Here is a 19,347-nt window from a genome sequence, read left to right on the forward strand (position 1 = left end):
GAGGATGATGGTTTCCAGCTTCATCCATGTCCCTGCAAAGGACATGAACTCATTCTTATAAAAGAGACATTTTGTTTCTGGGAAATAAATACTGAAGATTAGCCTCAAATGGGCAGTGGTTTGGATGTGATACTTGCATCTCCAACTAAGTTGTAAACTTATCCAAGTCATTGTCCACCACGGCTCCCACAAAGCTTTCAGACTTGTCTTCGTTGGTGATCTTGCTTTGATGTGCTATGAAAGGCTGTCCCAGCAGATGGCAGAAGAGAACTGAGTCAGGAAAAACCAGCATGGGCATTTCAGTGTGAACTGGGTAAAGCCTCTGCACCTTAATGTCCCTGCCGCAGTAGCTCTACACATTGACTTCACAATTGCTACTGAAATCCCCTAATAAAGGTGGGTCAGCAAAGGCGTGAGGGTTACCACTCTACCCAGACACCATGTCACTGAGACTCACTTAGGAAGAATATTCATTTCCTGAGCACTTCCATAGTACTGGAAACGGGGATGAATACAAAATAGACCCTGTCCCCCCAGAGTTCACAGTCCATCTGAGATCAAATAAGGACAGAAGAATTTGCATTTTGCCAGTCTGTCCTCTAATGACAATAATTTCCTGAATGTTTTCAGGTTGCCTGCTTTAGCCATATGTTCTTCTCTGGACACTTCTCTCCAGCCCCAGCCTCTAGTCCAACTCATCATCTCTGGCCTGGGCTACAGCAACAACTTCCTAAGGGAGCTGCCTCTGCTCTTATCCACCTGCAGTTTATTCTCACCGTATAGACAAGGTAATCTTTTGAAAATGCAAATACAATTACACTGCACACCATCTACTCAAAAGATCTAATGGCTTTGTATTGACCTCATAATAATACCCCTACCCTGAATCTTACTTATAAGGCTTTTTGTGATCTGATCCCTGTTTTCCTTCTAACTTATCTCACCCTGTCCTCCAGCAATCAACTCAAGAGACTGACTTTCAGTTTCCCAAATGATTTTTATCCCCTACTGGATTTACCCAAATTGCTTTTCTCTCTATCTAAAATGCCTTAAAACTAAAACTCACTCACTCCCATCTACCCATCCTCCTTAACTTGGCTAACTAGTATTTATTCTTCAGCTCTCAGGTTAGATGTCCTTTCTTTTGGGAAACTATGCCTGACATTACAAGGCGGGGTTGAATAACCCTCCTGGGTACTCCAGAGCACCCTCTGCTTCCATTCATCTCGCATTTATCATATTTTCTTCGTAATGAGTTTGTGTGTCTTCCCCATCTACCGTAAGCTCCCAACACGTGAGGACTTCCTCTCACACAGCAATGTATCCTCATTTCTTGACACAGATCTTGGTACAGAGCAGCACTCGGTCAAAACTTATCAAGTAAATGAATAAATAAATTATAAAACACAACTGATACCATCTGATAAGTAATAAAATTCTTGGGGCACAACATCTTAGGAGAGTAGATCATTCTGTGTGTATCAGCCATATCCTTTACTTACTTACTTATTTATTTATTTATTGGTTTTTTGTTTGTTTGTTTGAGACGGAGTCTCACTCTGTCACCCAGGCTGGAATGCAATGGCAAGATCTTGGCTCACTGCAACCTCCGCCTCCCAGGTTCAAGTGATTCTCCTGAGTAGCTGGGACTACAGCCATCCACCATCACACTCGGCTAATTTTTGAATTTTTAGTAGAGATGGGGTTTCACCATGTTGGCCAGGTTGGTCTCGAACTCCTGACCTCATGATCTGCCCACCTTGGCCTTCCAATGTGCTGGGATTAGAGGTGTGAGCCACCATGCCTGGCCAGCCATATCCCTTTTCATCAAGATGTTGTCAACCATATGCTCTCGAACCAAATTGTTACCAGGCGTGGTGGCTCACACCTGTAACCTCAGCAGTTTGGAAGGCCAAGGCAGGAGGATTGCTTGGGCTCAGGAGTTCAAGACCAGCCTGGGCAACATAGGGAGATCCCGTCTTTACAAAAATCATTTAAAAATACTAGCTGGGTGTGGTAGTATGCACCTGTGGTCCCAGCTACTCAGGCGACTGAGGCGGGAGAATCTTCTGAGCCCAGGAGGTGGAGGCTGCAGTGAGCCATGATTGCACTACTGCACTCCAACCTGAGCGACAGAGCAAGACCCTGTCTCAAAATAACAAAACAAAAGAAAGACAAGTCGTCGTCGTTTTATGCAAACAGGCTTTGAACTAGTCAATCTTCTCATCCACAACAAAGGAGTTCTGAAACAAACAAACAAAAGCAGTTTTTACTTTTCACAGTGTTTCTCGTGTCATCGCAGGATGGCTCAAAATGAAAAGGCGTTAATGAAGGGACTATTCACAGAGTTTCTGGACTGGATATGGTAACAAACAAGGCTAGAGACTAGCAGTGCTGAGAAGCTATTACCACCCTCCCTGTTTCCAGGGCCTATTGAGACAAGGGAAAGAAACACTTATCAGAGCCCAGTGAGTAAGAGTTGTACCTAGGATGCAGCTACAGCCAGATATAGCATGCCAGCAGGAAGAGAGCTAAAGAAGCCACCCTGACCTCTGCTTGAATCCAGCCCTCCCATCTTCCTCCTCACAGAGCCACCCACTGGCTGAACCCTCAAAGCCAGCTGGGAAGAAAGCCTGACAGTGCAGCCAGTCCACTGGACTCAGTGGAGCAGGGCAGAGCATGAAGCTGAGGGACTCCCAGGGCACTGGTCAGGTCAACTGTGCACTGTGACATTATCCATTGTCTCCTGGTTATGATAGGTGAGGACTCAGCTCCCACCTGTCCCCACCCCTCACAGTTCTGGCACTATATTTGGAAGCTGTATTTTAAGAAGCACCTCAGCCAGCACCTGTGAAAGCAGGACTGCATCATCTCTATGTCCTTAGAAAAATGTAATTAAGAAATAGAAAATACAGAGATTTAATTATTAAATAATTTAAATGCACAGAAAAATCCAGAAATAAATATTACAGACACCCATTTGTGGTCAACTCAGATGTAACACATCAACTTTTAGTTATGTGTTGTTTAAGAGTTGTTATTTTTTGTTTTTTAAGGAAAAAATCAGATACAGTTAAGATCACTTTCATAGGCTGGGTGCAGTGGCTCATGCCTATAATCCCAGCAGTTAGGGAGGCCAAGGCAGGCAGATCACTTGAGGCTGGGAGTTCAAGACCAGCCTGGCCAACATGGTGAAACCTTGTCTTCACAAAAAAAAAAAAAGAAAAAAAGAAAAACAAAAATTAACCAGGAGAGGTTGCACACACCTGTAATCACGTTACTTGGGAGGCTGAGGCACAAGAAGGCACAAGAATCACTTGAACCTGGGAGGAGGTTGCAGTGAGCTGAGATTATGCCACTGCACTCCAGCCAGGGCGATGGTGTGAGACCCTGTCTCTAAATAAATAAATAAATAAATAAATAAATAAATAAAAATATTTACTCTCATCTCTTTCTCCCAATCCTCCCCTCTCTCATCTCCAGAAATAAACACTATCAAATTGGTGTGTATTCTTCCATCTATAATTTTGCTACATATATTTGTATCTATAAACAATATATAACGTTGCTTTATGTCATTTTTTAAATTTACAAACTGGTCCTTTACTATGATATCCTTTTGCATCTTATTTTATAAGTGCAGTACAATGTATCTGAGACTGGTTTGTGTTGCTACATATAGATCTAATTAGTTTGTTTTGACTTCTATATGGTTTTCCATTTTATAGATACTTACATTCCCTGTGATTGCCAATATAGTGAAACGTATTTTCACTATTTATTTTGTGTATTTCTATTTACACTTTTTATTTCCTAGCCCTTTGTTGGAAAAGGGAGGGTATCTTGTTTTCTTTATTCCCTCTATTTTCCCCTAACCATTTAAGAAGTTATAGATTTTTCTTTTTCTTATCTTAAATTTTAGAATGGGCTTGGTGTCTCAAGCCTATAAACCCAGCACTTTGGGAGGCTGAGGTGGGCAGATGGTTTGAGCCCAGGAGTTCGAGACCAGTGTGAGCAATGTAACAAAACTCCATCTCTACAAAAAAAAAAATACAAAAATTACCTGAGTGTAAGGGTGCACACCTGTAGTCCCAGCTACTCAGGAGGCTGAGGCAGGAGGATCTCTTAAGCCTTACAGGCTGCAGTAAGCCAAAATCTCACCACTGCACTCCAGCCTGGGCTACAGAGCAAGACTCTGTCTCTAAATAAATAAATAAATAATAACACAAATTTAAAAATAAAAATAATCTTAAAATTTTAACATGTATGAATTACAAAGAAAATATTAGGATATTAGAATGTTTTAGTTCTGCAGTTGGGCACGGTGGCTCACGACTGCACTACCATCACTTTGGGAGGCTGAGGCAGGGGGATCATTTGAGGTCAGGAGTTCAAAACCAGCCTGACCAACATAGCAAAACTCTGTCTCTACTAAAAACACAAAAACTTAGCCAGGCATGGTGGCGGATGCCTGTAATCACAGCTACTTGGGAGGCTGAGGCAAGAGAATCACTTGAACCAGGGAGGCGGAGGTTGCAGTGAACCTAGATCACACCACTGCACTCCAGCCTGGGCAACAAGAGCAAGACTCTATCTCAAAAAAAGAAAAAAAAAATATATATATATATATATTTCTGAACCACTTGGTGATATGTTATGCATACTGTGCTCTTTACCCCTAAATACTTCAGTGTGCATTTCCTAAGAGTACAGACACTCTCTTGTATAACCCTCAGCTCAGTTATCAACTTTAATAAATTTAACAATGATACATTTTTATTAATCTTCCATTCTTCTCCTGGTTTCTTCATTCGGCCTGGTAATGTCCTTTATCACATTCTTCCCCCATCTCTCCACCTCAAGTACACAACCCAATCTCTTCTCAGGCATTGCATTTAGTTGTTATATATTTTAAGCCTTCCTGAATCTGGACTATTTATGTAGCTTTTGATTTTTATTACATTGACAGTTTTATTATACTCCTCTCCCCCAAATTTTTAAATACAGTGTTTCTCATTTTGTTTGTCTGATATTTCTTTATTAGATTCAGGATATTCATTTTTGCCCAGAATATCACATAGGTGATGTTGGATCCTCAGAGTATCACACATTTAGAGTCACATGATATTCCTGGAGGGATCGTAGGGGGCAGACAGAATTTTAAAAATGTATTCTCTTTGTGATTTTACCTAAATGTTTATTTTTTCTTAGTTGTGACTTGTTATGATTCTCCAATCTGAAGATTCATATTCATATATATATATATATTTTTTTTTTTGAGATGGTGTCTCACTCTGTCACCCAGGCTGGTATGCAGTGGTGGGATCTCTGCTCACTGGAACCTCCACCTCCTGGGTTCAAGTCATTCTCTTGCCTCAGCCTCCTGAGTAGCTGGGATTACAGGTGTGCGCCACCATGCCTGGCTAATTTTTATATTTGCCACCTGGTCTCGAACTCGGGCCTCTGGTGATCCACCCGCCTTGGCCTCCCAAAGTGCTGGGATCACAGGGGTGAACCACTGCACCTGACCTGAAGATTCATATTTGACTAGTGTTTTCATTAAGCAGGACCCAAAGGAGTATAAGAACAAAAAAACTAACTTTATTATTTCTCCCCACCCCTTCAAACTTCTCTGCAGTTTCTTTCCTATTCTGCCATAAAATCTCAAATAAGCTAATAATTACATAATTTGGGACTAGTCCAATGTAATATGAATAATATAAATTTATTCCAGTTCAAATCTTCCTTTCCACAGATCTAAAAACAGACATCTTTGCCCATCATTAGTGAAAGTGCAGCTCAGGGTACAGCCATCACCTGTCACTCTGCTGCTAGGCAGGAACAGCTCCAACCATGGCCTCCTGATTTTAGACTTTTCAGGTATGAATCACAGAGCTGCCCTAGACCCTCCAACTTCAGAAGACCCCTTCAAACTTTCTCTGCAGTTTCTTCCCTATTCCTGCATAAAGTCTCAAATAACCTAATAATTACCTAATTTGGGAGTAGTCCAATGTAATATGAATAATATAAATTTATTCCAGTACAAATCTTCCCTTCCATAGCTCTAAAAACAGGCATCTTGGCCTATCATTAGTGAAAGTGCAGCTCAGAGTATAGCCATCACCTGTCACTCTGTTGCCAGGCAGGAACAGCTCCAACCATGGCCTCCTGATTTTAGACTTTTTGGGTATGACTCATAGAGCTGCCCTAGACCCTCCAACTTCAGAAGACAAATGTCAAGCTAGCCAAGGAGTATCAGTGAAATCACTTTCCTCTGACTTAAAATGACTCCTGCTCTTCCTCCACAACTGTCATAAGAACATGGTACATCAGTAGAACAAACTTCTCAAAATTCCATCCGGGCGACCCATACTAGATGACCTCAAAGATTTCTTCCACCTTCACGTTATTACCGGATGAGAAAAAAGAAAAGTAGGGAACATTTGTGTTTCTTTAAAACAATTCCCTAATCTGGTACGTAAGTATGTTGCCTCTTCCATCAGAAGTTTTAATTTTTAATAATCTAAGCTATGGTAAGAATTTCAATAATTCAAATAAGCTTTCAGGTGAAACAATATGGGATGAGAACAGGCTGAAGTTTCCTTTTCCCCAAAGCTTATCATTACACTCACAGCGCCAGTCATGTGGCTTACTCATCATACTTAATGACAGCAGCGTTCCAGAAGGTTTTGGAGTATTCTCTGGTTCTCCAGTCTATGCCCAGTAAGCTCATCAGGAATCAAAACTCCTCAAAATTAGCCTGATTTGCTCATTCCACAATGCATACATGTATCAACATATCACATTATACCCTACAAATATATACAATTATCATTTGTCAATTAAAAATAAAGCCCAAAAAAGGAAGAAAAGTAAACACTCTAGTTTTTACAGCTGTTCTCTCAGTGGTCCAGACACTGCTGGCCGCCTCTAAATTTCCTCATATATTCCTATGAAATAATGTTAAGTGAAGAAAATGGAAGAGGCACCAAGACAGAAAAAAAGGCAAAAAGAACAGAATAAGAAGCCTAAAAACAGACCCACCCCCATATAAGTGGCAACTTGAAACTAGACAACAGTGGCATTAAACACTGGGGAAAGAAAACACAATTGAAAATATAGTACCAGGACAATTGGCTTCATGAAGAAAATGATAAATGACACCCTATCTCACATATAACAACTTGCAAATGTGAAAAAAACACTTCTAGCACTTTGGGAAGAAAACAGAGGAAAACGTAATTTTATGATATTACAGTAAAAAAGCACTTCATAAGGCAGCAAAAACACAAAGAGAACAATTGTTAAATTTCCCAAATTAAAATTCTAATATTTGTATTAAAAAAGGAGCTCATAACAAAAATAAAAGGTCAGCCACAGAAAAACATATAATAAAGACTAATCAACTGGGATAAAGAAATCTTACAAAATAATAGGAAAAAGACAATGCAATTAAAAATGAGCAAATAAGATGATCACGGAATTTACATAAACAGAAACATAAGTGTCCAAGAAAGATACAAAAAGATATTCACGGCTGGGTGCAGTGGCTCATGCCTATAATCTCAGCACTTTGGGAGGTCAAGGCGAGTAGATCACTTGAAGCCAGGAGTTCGAGATCAGCCTGGCCAACACGGCAAAACCCTGTCTCTACTAAAAATACAAAAGAAATTAGCCGGGTGTGGTGGTGGCTGCCTATAATCCAGCTTCTTGGGAGGTTGAGGCACAAGAATTATTTGAACCCGAGAGGTGGAGGTTGCAGTGAGCCAAGATGGCACCACTGCAGTCCGACGTGGGAGACAGAGTAAGACTGTCTCAAAAAAAAAAAAAAAAAAAAAAAGATGTTCAGGGAAAATGCAAATTAAAACGACAATAATTTTACATCTATAATTTGGCAGCAATTAAGACTCTGATAATACTGTTTATGAAAATGTCATGAATTAGAAATTACTATTCACTGCTAGTGGAGGTGTAAATCAGTTTAACCACTTTAATGAACAATTTGGCAATAGCAATATTGAAAATCGCTTTTTGTTGCGGGGCACGGTGGTCACACCTATAATCCTAGCACTTTGGGAGGCAGAGGCAGACAGATCAGTTGACGTCAGGAGTTCGACATCAACCTGGCCAACCTGGTGAGACCCCATCTCTATTAAAAATACAAAAATTAGCCAGGTGTAGTGGCGGGCATCCATAATCCCAGCTACTTGGGAGGCTGAGGCAGGAGAATTACTTGAACCCAGGAGGTGGAGGTTGAGGTTGCAATGAGCCGAGATGACATCACTGCACTCCAGTCTGGGTGAGAGAGTGAGATTCTTCTAAAAAAAAAAAAATTGCTTTTTCTCAACTCAGAATTGCACACTGAAGAATATATTATGAACCTCATATGTTCACAATGTCATGTGTAAATATGTTTATTGCAGCATTGTTTATAACAGTAAAAACTAAAATAAACCAGGTTTTCTATCACTTGGGGGGATAAGTAAACTATATAATGGGATACTATCCAGTCAAAATTAATGAAAGTTAATTTTTAATTTAAAAAGTAAATTACAAAAAGGATACATGATGCCATTTATATACATTTAAAAACAAAAGCAACTCCATTGCTTCAAACCCATTCAGGTCTGAACCTATGCACATATTTGGTGCTATATTTAGCTATACTAAGAAGTATTAAAACAGGATGGAAGTAATACACACTCACTTTAGGATAAGTGGTTAGCTTCAAGAAGAAAAAATGGGGTGAGTAATATAGTTGATGTCTTCTACCTCACTGTTTCTCTCATCTCCTTCTGGTATTCTAATTACACTTACGTTAGACCATTCAATATTGTCCCATAGCTTTTGGGTGCTCTGGGGTTTTTATTTTTTTTCTCTTTGTGTTTTGGTTTGCATAATTTTTAACGACCTGTCTTCAGGTTCATATATTCTTTCCTCGGCAATGTAAAGTCTCCTGAACTGCTCACTGACATAATTCATCTCTGTTACCTTGTTTTTTATTTCTATCAATTAAATTTGACTCTTCCATATATTTTACCTCGCTACTGAAATCCATCGATTCATACATGTTGTTTACATTTTCCAATGGAGCCTTTAACCTATTAATCATAGTTATTTTAAATTCCCAGATAGTCTCAACATTTAGGTAGTCTTTAGGATTGCTTTTATTCTCCAAGATGACAGATTGGAGGCAGTGTTCACACATCACTCCCACTTGGAAACACAAAATATAACCTGTAGATATTCACACTGTGACTTTTTTCCCAAGAAACAATGCAGGAACTAAACAGGAAAACTAAAACCCACAGATTATTTTATTTTATTTTATCAAGATGGAGTCTCACTCTGTCATCCAGGCTAGAGTGGAGTAGCACAACCTCAGCTCACTGAACCTCTGCCCCCCGGGTTCAAGCAATTCTCCTGCCTCAGCCTCCTGAGTAGCTGGAATTACAGGCATGCATCACCACCAGTTAATTTTTGTATTCTTAGTAGAGATGGGGATTCACCATGTTGGCCAGGCTGGTCTCAAACTCCTGATCTCAAGTGATTTACCTGCCTTGGGCTCCCAAAGTCTGGGATTACAGGCATGAGCCACCACACCTGGCCCATAGATTTTTTTTTTGTTTTGTTGTTGTTTGTTTTTTTATTATACTTTAAGTTCTAGGGTACATGTGCATAACGTGCAGGTTTGTTACATATGCATACATGTGCCATGTTGGTGTGCTGCACCCATTATTTTTTTAAGTAGCAGGCTGCAGCCTATGGCATGAGCCAGATTCAAAAAACGAAACAAAACACAACTGTAAGTCCCCAGAGTGTGACAAGGGGAGAGACTGCCTCCAGGGTATACACCCCCACCAGGGAACCTGGTAATTCAGGCCACAGGGAAAGGCCTTAACCCTACCCAACACTGGAACTGATTTTGGGAGTGGAGAGGAATATAAAAGCACAAATGAGAGCAGGAAGAACTTTGCATGCACTGTCTGTCTCCAGCATGGACCAAGGGAAGCCATTCCTTATTCTGCTGCATATGAGACCTCACAAAAGTCTGCCAACTTACTCAGGCAGCGGTCATTGCCTGAGTTAATTAAAAGAAGTTCCCAACTGAATTTTGCGATATAACCTTGAGTGGGGAAGAACTCCCTTGGCCAGAACCTGGTAGCGAATGGGAAGTGTGCTGCAGTCATGAGCAAATGAGCTGGGTGCCCCGCCTGTGCAGGCAGACTGGGAGGGGCATGGCCTGAAAGCCATGGTTCTTGTCTCCCCTGGGAAAGGCTTATGGCCCAAGGAAGTTTTGAGTTCTAAGCATAGATGGCCAGGAACTTAGCTGGCTGCTGCTAGCAGAATACTGCAGGTAAGAGATCTGCCTTGCCAAGTGCACGGGAGCTGGGTGGGGCTTACTGCTGCCTATTACTCCCCACTCCCTGCATGAACTCTCCTGTGCAGCAGAGGCAGTTATGCTCCTCTCTGGAACATTATCACAATGGCCAGAGAACCATCACCCAACTCCCACAGGGGCCACTGCTAGCACCGCATGTGAAAAGTCAAAACATGGACCTGCCTGACCCAGTCCCCACCTGGCTTTGCCCACGACCTGCCTGGTAGCTTAACATAAAAGACAGAAACTTTTTGGAGCACAAAGGACAGAAACTTTTTGGAGCTGTATGGCCCCACCCATTGCCTGATAATCCAAAGTACCAGCCCTGGGTAGCATAAGGCGAGCACAAATCCCATCACTTCTGCTACAGCTGGTGCTCTTTGGCAAGCATCACTTCTGGCTGGAGGCCAACTCACACAGTCCATTACAGCATCTGCAGCTAGAATAACACTGTGTCCAGGAAGGAGAAAACTTGTGTGTGACCCCAGCCATCACCATTGCCTGCACCACTCTGGCTAACCAGGAGGTCCTGAATCTGCCCATGTGACCTATTTATTACTACCTGGATAGGCATTTGAGGAAGCCAATACATGAAGGCTATCTATAACTAAGGAATCTCTGAGTCTACATCACTCCCCTGCCACTCCTATTACAGCTGGTGCTGGTACCCACTGCTGGGAGACTTGAGGGCAGGTCACAACTCTGGATCCCTTGCAGATATTCCCTAGTACCAGATTGCAGTGTGGCAGCCACACTGGGTGGCTAGACTCAGAGGAGTAACAGCATTCACAGTAGTCTGGCTCTCAGGGCCTCCCACTCCTAAAGGAAGGGGGAGTGCACCCCTTCAAGGGAACACCCTGTGGGACAAAAGAACCCAGGTGGCAAGCCTTGAGTCCCGGGTCTTTCTGCTGGTGGGAAGTTTCCTTCAGCAGAGGCACAACTGCAGTTCAGAGATCAGCAGGGAAAATCTGTAGCTCTCCCACCACGAGTCAGGCAGTGCTGGTGTTTGTGAAGGGCCTTGGAGAGGGGGATTTCTTTTCCACCCCAATCACCACTGCAAACACAGCTGGGGCTTTTCCCATGGGAACTCAGTGTGGCTGCACCTCTAGACAGCCTCTCTGGAACACTTCAGGGTGACTGCATCCCTACCGGAGGAGCACCCTCCAGGTGCAGGCTTGCCCAAGAGACAGAGTCACAATTCCTCTCCACCTGGAACACCAACATTCCTGCAGACGAGCAGAGGTGCCTATCTGCTCTGACTAGCCAGAACACTGGGTCAAGAGTGTGTCTGGGAGGTGGATAGCTTTCCTGTGGGCCTGGCAGAAGAGCTGAGGTGGCTCCAGTCCTTCCTTCTGATAAGACCTCAGAATGTTTCACTGAGAACTCCCCCAGTCACCTCTGACAAGGCAGGGACCTCTGCCCATCGTTGGTTATTGCATTTACCCACCTGCTTTAGCCACAGCTGGTTTTCACCCACGGATAGCTCCCTTTTGGTCTGAAGCTTGGACTATTCAACCCTGTAAATAAAATACTGGGGGGAAAATAAAGAAAGAAAGAAATACATAATATGGAGGAAGGAGATAAGCTTCAAGAGACCTCTGTCATTCCAATCCTATGGGAGACAGTGAACTTGCTCACACACTGAGCACAGTGCTACTACAACCAGCATCTGAAAAAGCCGTCATACAAAGACTCTACAACCAAGGAACTCATACAGAGCCTTCACCCCTGAAAGCACTCCTGAAAGCATACAGAGCCTTCACCCCTGAATTAGGCTACAATAAACTATAAACATTTAAGTCACATCATTAAGGGGGGAAAAAGAAATTTAAAAAAACAAATTTAGGCTGGGCACAGTGGCTCACACCTGTAATCCCAGCAGTTTGGGGAGGCTGAGGATGGCAGGTCACTTGAAGTCAGGAGTTTGAGACCAGCCTGGCCAACATGGTGAAATCCCATCTCTACTAAAAATACAAAAATTAGCCAGGCATGATGATGGGCACCTGTAATCCTAGCTACTCAGGAGGCTGAGGCATGAGAATCACTTGAACCCAGAAAGTGGAGGTTGCAGTGAACCAAGACCATGCCACTGCACTGCAGCCTGAATGACACAGTGAGACTCTGTCTCAAAAATAAGAAGAAGAAGAAGAAAAGAAATAACAAAGATGAGAGCAGAACTAAATGAAATTGAGAGCAAAAAAAATAGAAAAGATCAATGAAACAAAAAGCTGATTCTTTGAAAAGATAAACAAAATTGATAGACCATTAGCCAGATTAACCAAGAAAGAAGAGAGAAGATTCAAATAGGCTCAATTAGAAATAAAACTGGAGACATACAACCAATACTACAGAAATACAAAATGTCATTGGAGACTACTCTGAATACCTCTAGGCACACAAAACAGAAAACCTAGAGGAAATGGATAAATTCCTAGAAGCATACAACCCTCTTAAATTAGATAAGGAAAAAACAGAAACCCTGAACAGACCAATAACAAGCAGAGAGATTGAATCAGTACATTTTTCAAAATGCCAACAAAAAAAAAAATCCCAAGACCAAATGGATTCATAGCTGAATTCTACCAGACATTCAAAGAAGAGTTGGTACTAATACTACTGAAACTATTTCAAAAGAACGAGAAAGAGAGAACCCTCTTTAAATCATTCTATGAAGCTAGTATCACCCTGACACCAAAACCAGGAAAGGACATAACAAAAAAAGAAAACTCCGGACCAATATTCCTGATGAACACACATGCAAAAACCTCAATAAAACACTAGCTAACTGAATCCAACAGCATATCACAAAGATGCTACACTGTGATCAAGTTTATTTCATCCCAGGGATGCAGGCATGGTTTAACATAGGCAAGTCAATAAATGTAATACATCACATAAATAGAATTTAAAACAAAAACTATATTATCATCTCAGTAGATGCAGAAAAAGGATTTGATAAAATTCAGCATCGCTTTATGATTTTAAAAAACCCTCAACAAACTAGGCATAGAAGGTACTTAATAAATTTTCAAATTAATAAATTACTCAAATTAATAAAAGCCATCCATGACAAATCCACAGCCAAAACCATACTGAATAAGAAAAAGTTGAAAGCATTCCCCCTGAGAGCTGGAGCAAGAAAAGGATGCCCACTTTCACCACTTCTATTCAACATATTACTGGAAGTCCCAGCCAGAGCAATCAGATAGGAGGAAGAAATATAGGGCATCCAAATTGGAAAAGAGAAAGTCAAACTATCACTGTTCATTGATGATATTATCATATACCGAGAAAGCCCTAAACACTTCTCCAAAAGACTCCTAGATTTGATAAATTAATTCAGTAAAGTCTCGGATTACCAAATCAGTGTACACAAATCAGTAGCGCTGCTATACACCAACAATGGCCAAGCTAAGAATCAAACCAAGAACTCAATCCCTTTTACAACAGCTGGAATAAAAAAAAAAAAAAAAACCTAAGAATACATCTAACCGAGGAGATGAAAGATACCTGCAAGGAGAACTATAAAACACTGTTGGAAGAAATCATAGATGACACATCCCATGTTCGTGGGTTGGAAGAATCAATCTTGTGAAAATGAACATACTGCCCAAAGCAATCTACAGATTCAATGCAATTCTATCAAAATACCAATATCATTTTTCACAGAATTAGAAAAACAATCCTAAAATTCATATGGAACAAAAAAGAGCCAGAATGGTCAAAGCAATCCTAAACAAAAAGAACAAATCTGGAGGCATCACATTACCAGACTTCAAGTTATACTACAAGGCTATAGTTACCAAAACAGCATGGTACTGGTATAAAAGCAGGCACTTATGCAAATGCAACAGAATAGAGGACCTAGAAATGAAGCCAAATACTTACAGCCAACTGATCTTCAACAAAGCATACAAAAACATAAATTGGAGAAAGGACACCCTATTTAATAAATGGTGCTAGGAAAACTGGCTAGTCACATTTAGAAGAATGAAACTGGATCCCTATCGCTCACATTATACAAAAATTAACTCAAGGCGAATCAAATACTTAAATCTAAGACTCAAAATCATAAAACTTCTAGAAGGTAACCTTAAAAAAACTCTTCTGGACATTGGCTTAAACAAAGAATTCACAACTAAAACTCCAAAAGCAACTACAACAAAAATAAAAATAAATAAATGAGACCTGATTAAATTTAATAGCTTCTGCACAGCACAAAAACATAATCAGCAGAGTAAACAGATAACCCACAGATTAGGAGAAAATGTTTGCACACTGTGTATCTGAGAAAGGACTAGTATCCAGAATCTACAAGGAACTCAAACAAGTCAGCAAGAAAAAGAAATAGGCCCATCAAAAATGGGCAAAAGATATGAATAAATATTTCTCTTTTTTTTTTTTTTTTTTTTTTTTTTTTGATACGGAGTCTTGCTCTGTCGCCCGAGCTGGAGTGCAGTGGCCAGATCTCAGCTCACTGCAAGCTCCGCCTCCTGGGTTCACGCCATTCTCCTGCCTCAGCCTCCCAAGTAGCTGGGACTACAGGCGCCCGCCACCTCGCCCGGCTAGTTTTTTGTATTTTTTTAGTAGAGACGGGGTTTCACCATGTTAGCTAGGATGGTCTTGATCTTGTGACCTCGTGATCCGCCCGTCTCGGCCTCCCAAAGTGCTGAGATTACAAGCTTGAGCCACCGCGCCCGGCCGAATAAATATTTCTCAAAAGAAGATATACAAGCGGCCAACAAACATATGAAAAAATACTCAGCATCAGTAATCATCAGGGGAATGCAAATTGATATCACAATGACATATCACCTTACTTCTGCCAGAATGGTCATTATAATAAAGTCAAAAAAATAGATGTTGGCATGGAAGTAGTGAAAAGGGAATGCTTATACACTGCTGCTGGGAATGTAAATTATTACAACCGCTATGGAAAACAGTATGGAGATTTCTTAAAGAAATATAGATCTAAAAGTAGATCTCGGAGGGGCCGGTCTTTGCTTGGATTTCAGGCTGCTTAGTCACCCTCCGAACTCAATTCTCAGATGGGTTTAAGAAAAGTTGTAATTTTGTAGTGTATCTGGCTTTTTCTTGTTATGTGGGAGTAATACTTTTTTAGCTTTCTATATCCTTGGTGAAAGTAGACTCTATCCAAATCTTTAACTCTTCATTTCTTTTTCTTATTTTGAGATAGGGTTTCACTCTGTCACCCAGGCTAGAGTACAGTGGTACTATCGCAGCTCACTGCAACCTCAAACTCTCTGGGCTCAGGAGATCTTCCCATCTCAGCTTCCCAAGTAGCTGGGATTACAGACGCGTGCCACCACACCTGGCTAAATTTTTGCATTTTTAGTAGAGATGGGGTTTTGTCATGTTGCCCAGGCTGGTATCAAACTCCTGGGCTCAAGCGATCTACCCCCCTCAGCCTCCCAAAGTTCTGGAATTATAGGCACGAGCCACCGAACCTGGCCTAACTCTTCATTTCTTAATTTAAAAAAATTTTAAAGAGATCCAAATGAGCGAAGCGATATCATATATTAAACCTCATTGATGGTTCCATGGCTTGGCAAATAATTTTTTAGCTGGTCACATCATCTTGAATTAAAACTTCATTTCCCACCTATCATGCAATTAGATGTGGCAATGTTACTACATTTTAGCCAACAAGGTATGAATGAAAGTGTGGTATAAACGTTCTTGGGAGTTTCTTTAAAGAGAAAGAGGGATTCCTATGTGGTAGGATGTGGGCGAGATTTCTGGAGTTCCAACAACCAACTTACAAATACAAAGGCATCCTAGGAATGGCACACCAGAGACTTGGAAGTTGCATCCCCAGTGATGATGATATAGAACTGCCAAACCAGCCCTGGATTGACCATCTACAGACATGGTTTAGGTGAGAGAAAAATTAATGTCTTTCTTGTCTAAACCAATGTTATTGCCTGGAATGAAGGGGAACTCATTCTATTGCCACCCATCTTAGTCCAAACTGCCACACTTGGTGACATATTGTTTTGGTATGTTTGAATTATTTCATTATTTAAATGTTTAGTTAAAGCAAAATTGCACAGACAGTAAAAATATTAACAATATGTAAATATGCATTGAGGAAGAGAAATATGTCAACATTGCTTCTCTCTGGGTCGTGAGATTATGTGTATGTTTTTTTCTTTTATCCTTAGCCATGCCTATTTAACTTTCCCACATTGAGCATGATTCACTGAAGTTTTTGTTATACTGAAGCGTGGTTCTCCTCCTCTGCTGGCACTGGTATGTCATCGCCTCTGGGCTGCTTAGAAGACTCCTTCAGCATGTGCTATTTCCACAGCACCTCTCTGCAACCTTCATCTTTCTTTGTGAGTGTCTTCCTCCTGACCATGTGGTAGCCCCATTCTGAAACCAGAATTATAAATAAATAAAGACTTGGATTTGCCTCTGTCTTTTCCCACACTTCATACTTCCTGCTCCTGTTCACCAAGGAGGAGATTTTCTCCCAACCAGTGACTTCAGCATCAATTAGGAGTCCCAAAGAAATCCTGGCGCTCTTGGCTTTAGCATCCTTTCTCAAATGTCTTGGAATAACTTCCAGGCACTGTATTGGAGACCATAACATTACCTAGGATCCCTCAGGGACGAAGAACCACCGTCTCCTTGAATTCTGGATGATCTGCTACTTCACAATGAGTTCCAAACTCACAAAAAGTATCCAAAGCCACATAGTTTGAGGGTAATCTTTGTTTCCTTTCTTGTTCAAGACAGTAAATTTTACTGACCTGGTATATTCTTTATCTATTGCTGCATTGAAAATTACCCCAGCTGGGCTACAGTCAACGCAGAGTTCAACTGGGACAAGATATACTTCCAAACTCATCCAGTGGCTGTTGGCAAGTTTCACTTCCTTTTGGGCTGTTGGGCTGAGGACTCAGTTCTCTGCTGGATGCTGACTAAGAAGCTGCCCTTGATTTCTTGCCTTGCAGGTTGCTCCATCACGGCAGCTGGTTTCAGCATCAAAGCACACAAGTCAAGAAGTCAAGAGAGAGAGAAGGAGAAAGCAGCAGTAAGAGAGATTCCTAGCAAAGTAGAAATCACAGCCTCTTGCAGCCTCATCATGAAAGTGACACCTCATTGCTTTTGTCATATTCCATTCATGAGAAGCAGGTCAATAGGTCTGGCCTGAACACAAGGGAAGGAGCTTACCTAAAGAGTAAGGACCAGGAGTTGGAGAGCACTGCAATATATCCTAGAAGTCTGCCTACCACACAAGGCCTCACGTCAGTCCAAAAGTCCCCTTCAGTTTTTCCCAGGAGATCTAGCAGGACCTCAGGCAAACTGAACTCCAAATGACCCCTACTTCTGTAAGTAGCAGCCCAGACACATTAATTTCTACTTTCCAAAGTTGTTCTTCTGTCCTCTGCTTGTCACACCATCACATTTAGCTTGGATTTCAGAGAATGAAAATGGCAGACAGACAAAAGGAAAGCTTATCTGAAATTTAAGATTTTAAGGATGCTGCCAGTTTCCAAAAGCAATTCTACCCTGGTAAAATAAAATCCTTATTCTGCTTGTCCAGGATACTTGACCCAGAGCCCAACAAGGCAGTATTCCCATTCACACTCACTGAAGCCACTCTGTCTTCCTGAAAGAGTTATCTTGGCTCTACTCTGTAGTTCAGCTCCTACAGAGGGACTTAAAAGGAAACAACAGTTCTTGGTCCAAAGCAATAAAGAGACAAGTGAGTCATAATAGTCTGGGTTCTTCACCAGCATAAGCAGTTCCATGAATCGCCTCTATAAAAACCCTGCCCTTCTAGCCCAACCCGTGTTCCAAGTGCCAAAACCTTCCATTCAAGGGTTTTATAACTCAGCCCTGTGCTCAGAAATGTCACTGCACATAAGAGGGCCTTTGACCTCTGGCCATACCCAAGCCCACAGTCTGCAGCGAAGCATGCTTTGATAAGTATCTAAAGAGTAAAGCACTTTGGTTTCCTCTCATCTATTTCTATTCTACTTTTAATCAGCTGCTTAGCTTCAGGTGTCTGCCCTCTGCCCTCCAAGCTTCATCTCAACCAGAAGTAAAACAGGCCTGTGGTTGTGTGCTTTGAGAGCTCATGAAATAACAATACTGGTAGCAAACACCCATAAAGGGCTTACTATGTGCCAGGCACCATCCTAAGTAGTTTCTGTAGGTTATTGTATGTAGGTTTTTACAGATGAGGAAATGGAAGCATAAAAAGGCACTGAGTGACTAGCTTTCTGACGAAGTCACAGTCAGAGAAACAGAGCCAGAAGTTAAAATCAAGCAATGCATCTCCAAAATGCATCTTACCCCTGCACAATGAAAGAGAATACAAGTCCCCTCAGAGAAGGGGAAATATGAAGTCAGAAATGCGAGTATTTCTTTAATAAGAGAGAACATGTGCAGCAAACTCCTTCAATCTAGAAACACTTTCTTTTTCCAGGTACTGGGTTAGAAATCCCTTCAGTAAGAAAACTAAATGGGCAAGCCTTTAAACCAAACCAAAATGTGTCCCGAGCTTTCAATGAATCAAATTGAACTCAAGGCCCCAAGTCTGAATAAATTATACCCTAAGATCTGTCAGAAGCAATAGATTTCTTCTGCTGAGTTTTTCTTCCATTCAATAGAAAGACGTAAGAGCTCTGTTGCTGCCCAATTGCTTTACTAAAATATATATATATATATATTTTGAGATGGAGTCTTGCTCTGTCGCCCAGGCTGGAGTGTAGTGGCAGGATCTCAGCTAAGTGCAACCTCTGCCTCCCATGTTCAAGTGATTCTTCTGCCTCAGTCTCCCAGGTAGCCAGAATTACAGGCTCCCACCACCACACCCAGCTAATTTTTTTATTTTTAGTAGAGACGAGGTTTCACCATGTTGTCCAGGCTGGTCGCAAACTCCTGACCTCAAGTGATCTGCCCGCCTCAGCCTCCCAAAGTTCTGGGATTAC

The 19,347-nt window shown here is 41.4% G+C and overlaps 2 long non-coding RNA genes across 2 annotated transcripts in view; both read right to left on the minus strand.

The window, feature by feature from the left end:
• LOC116275767 overlaps positions 1-12,280 on the minus strand; it is a 34,397-nt gene extending 22,117 nt beyond the window's left edge. The window contains exon 1 of the long non-coding RNA XR_004185012.1: positions 11,829-12,280. This is a non-coding gene — a long non-coding RNA (uncharacterized LOC116275767). The remainder of the gene's footprint in view (positions 1-11,828) is intronic.
• Positions 12,281-15,900: 3,620 nt separating this feature from the next.
• On the minus strand, positions 15,901-19,142 carry LOC110742345. Its single transcript, XR_002519986.2, has 2 exons — positions 17,001-19,142; positions 15,901-16,777 (listed from the first exon to the last, which is right to left on the minus strand). It is a non-coding gene; the product is annotated as an uncharacterized LOC110742345 (long non-coding RNA).
• Between the last annotated feature and the right edge of the window lie 205 nt (positions 19,143-19,347).

This window comes from Papio anubis, chromosome 7, assembly GCF_008728515.1.
Source record: "Papio anubis isolate 15944 chromosome 7, Panubis1.0, whole genome shotgun sequence".
NCBI lineage: Eukaryota > Metazoa > Chordata > Mammalia > Primates > Cercopithecidae > Papio > Papio anubis.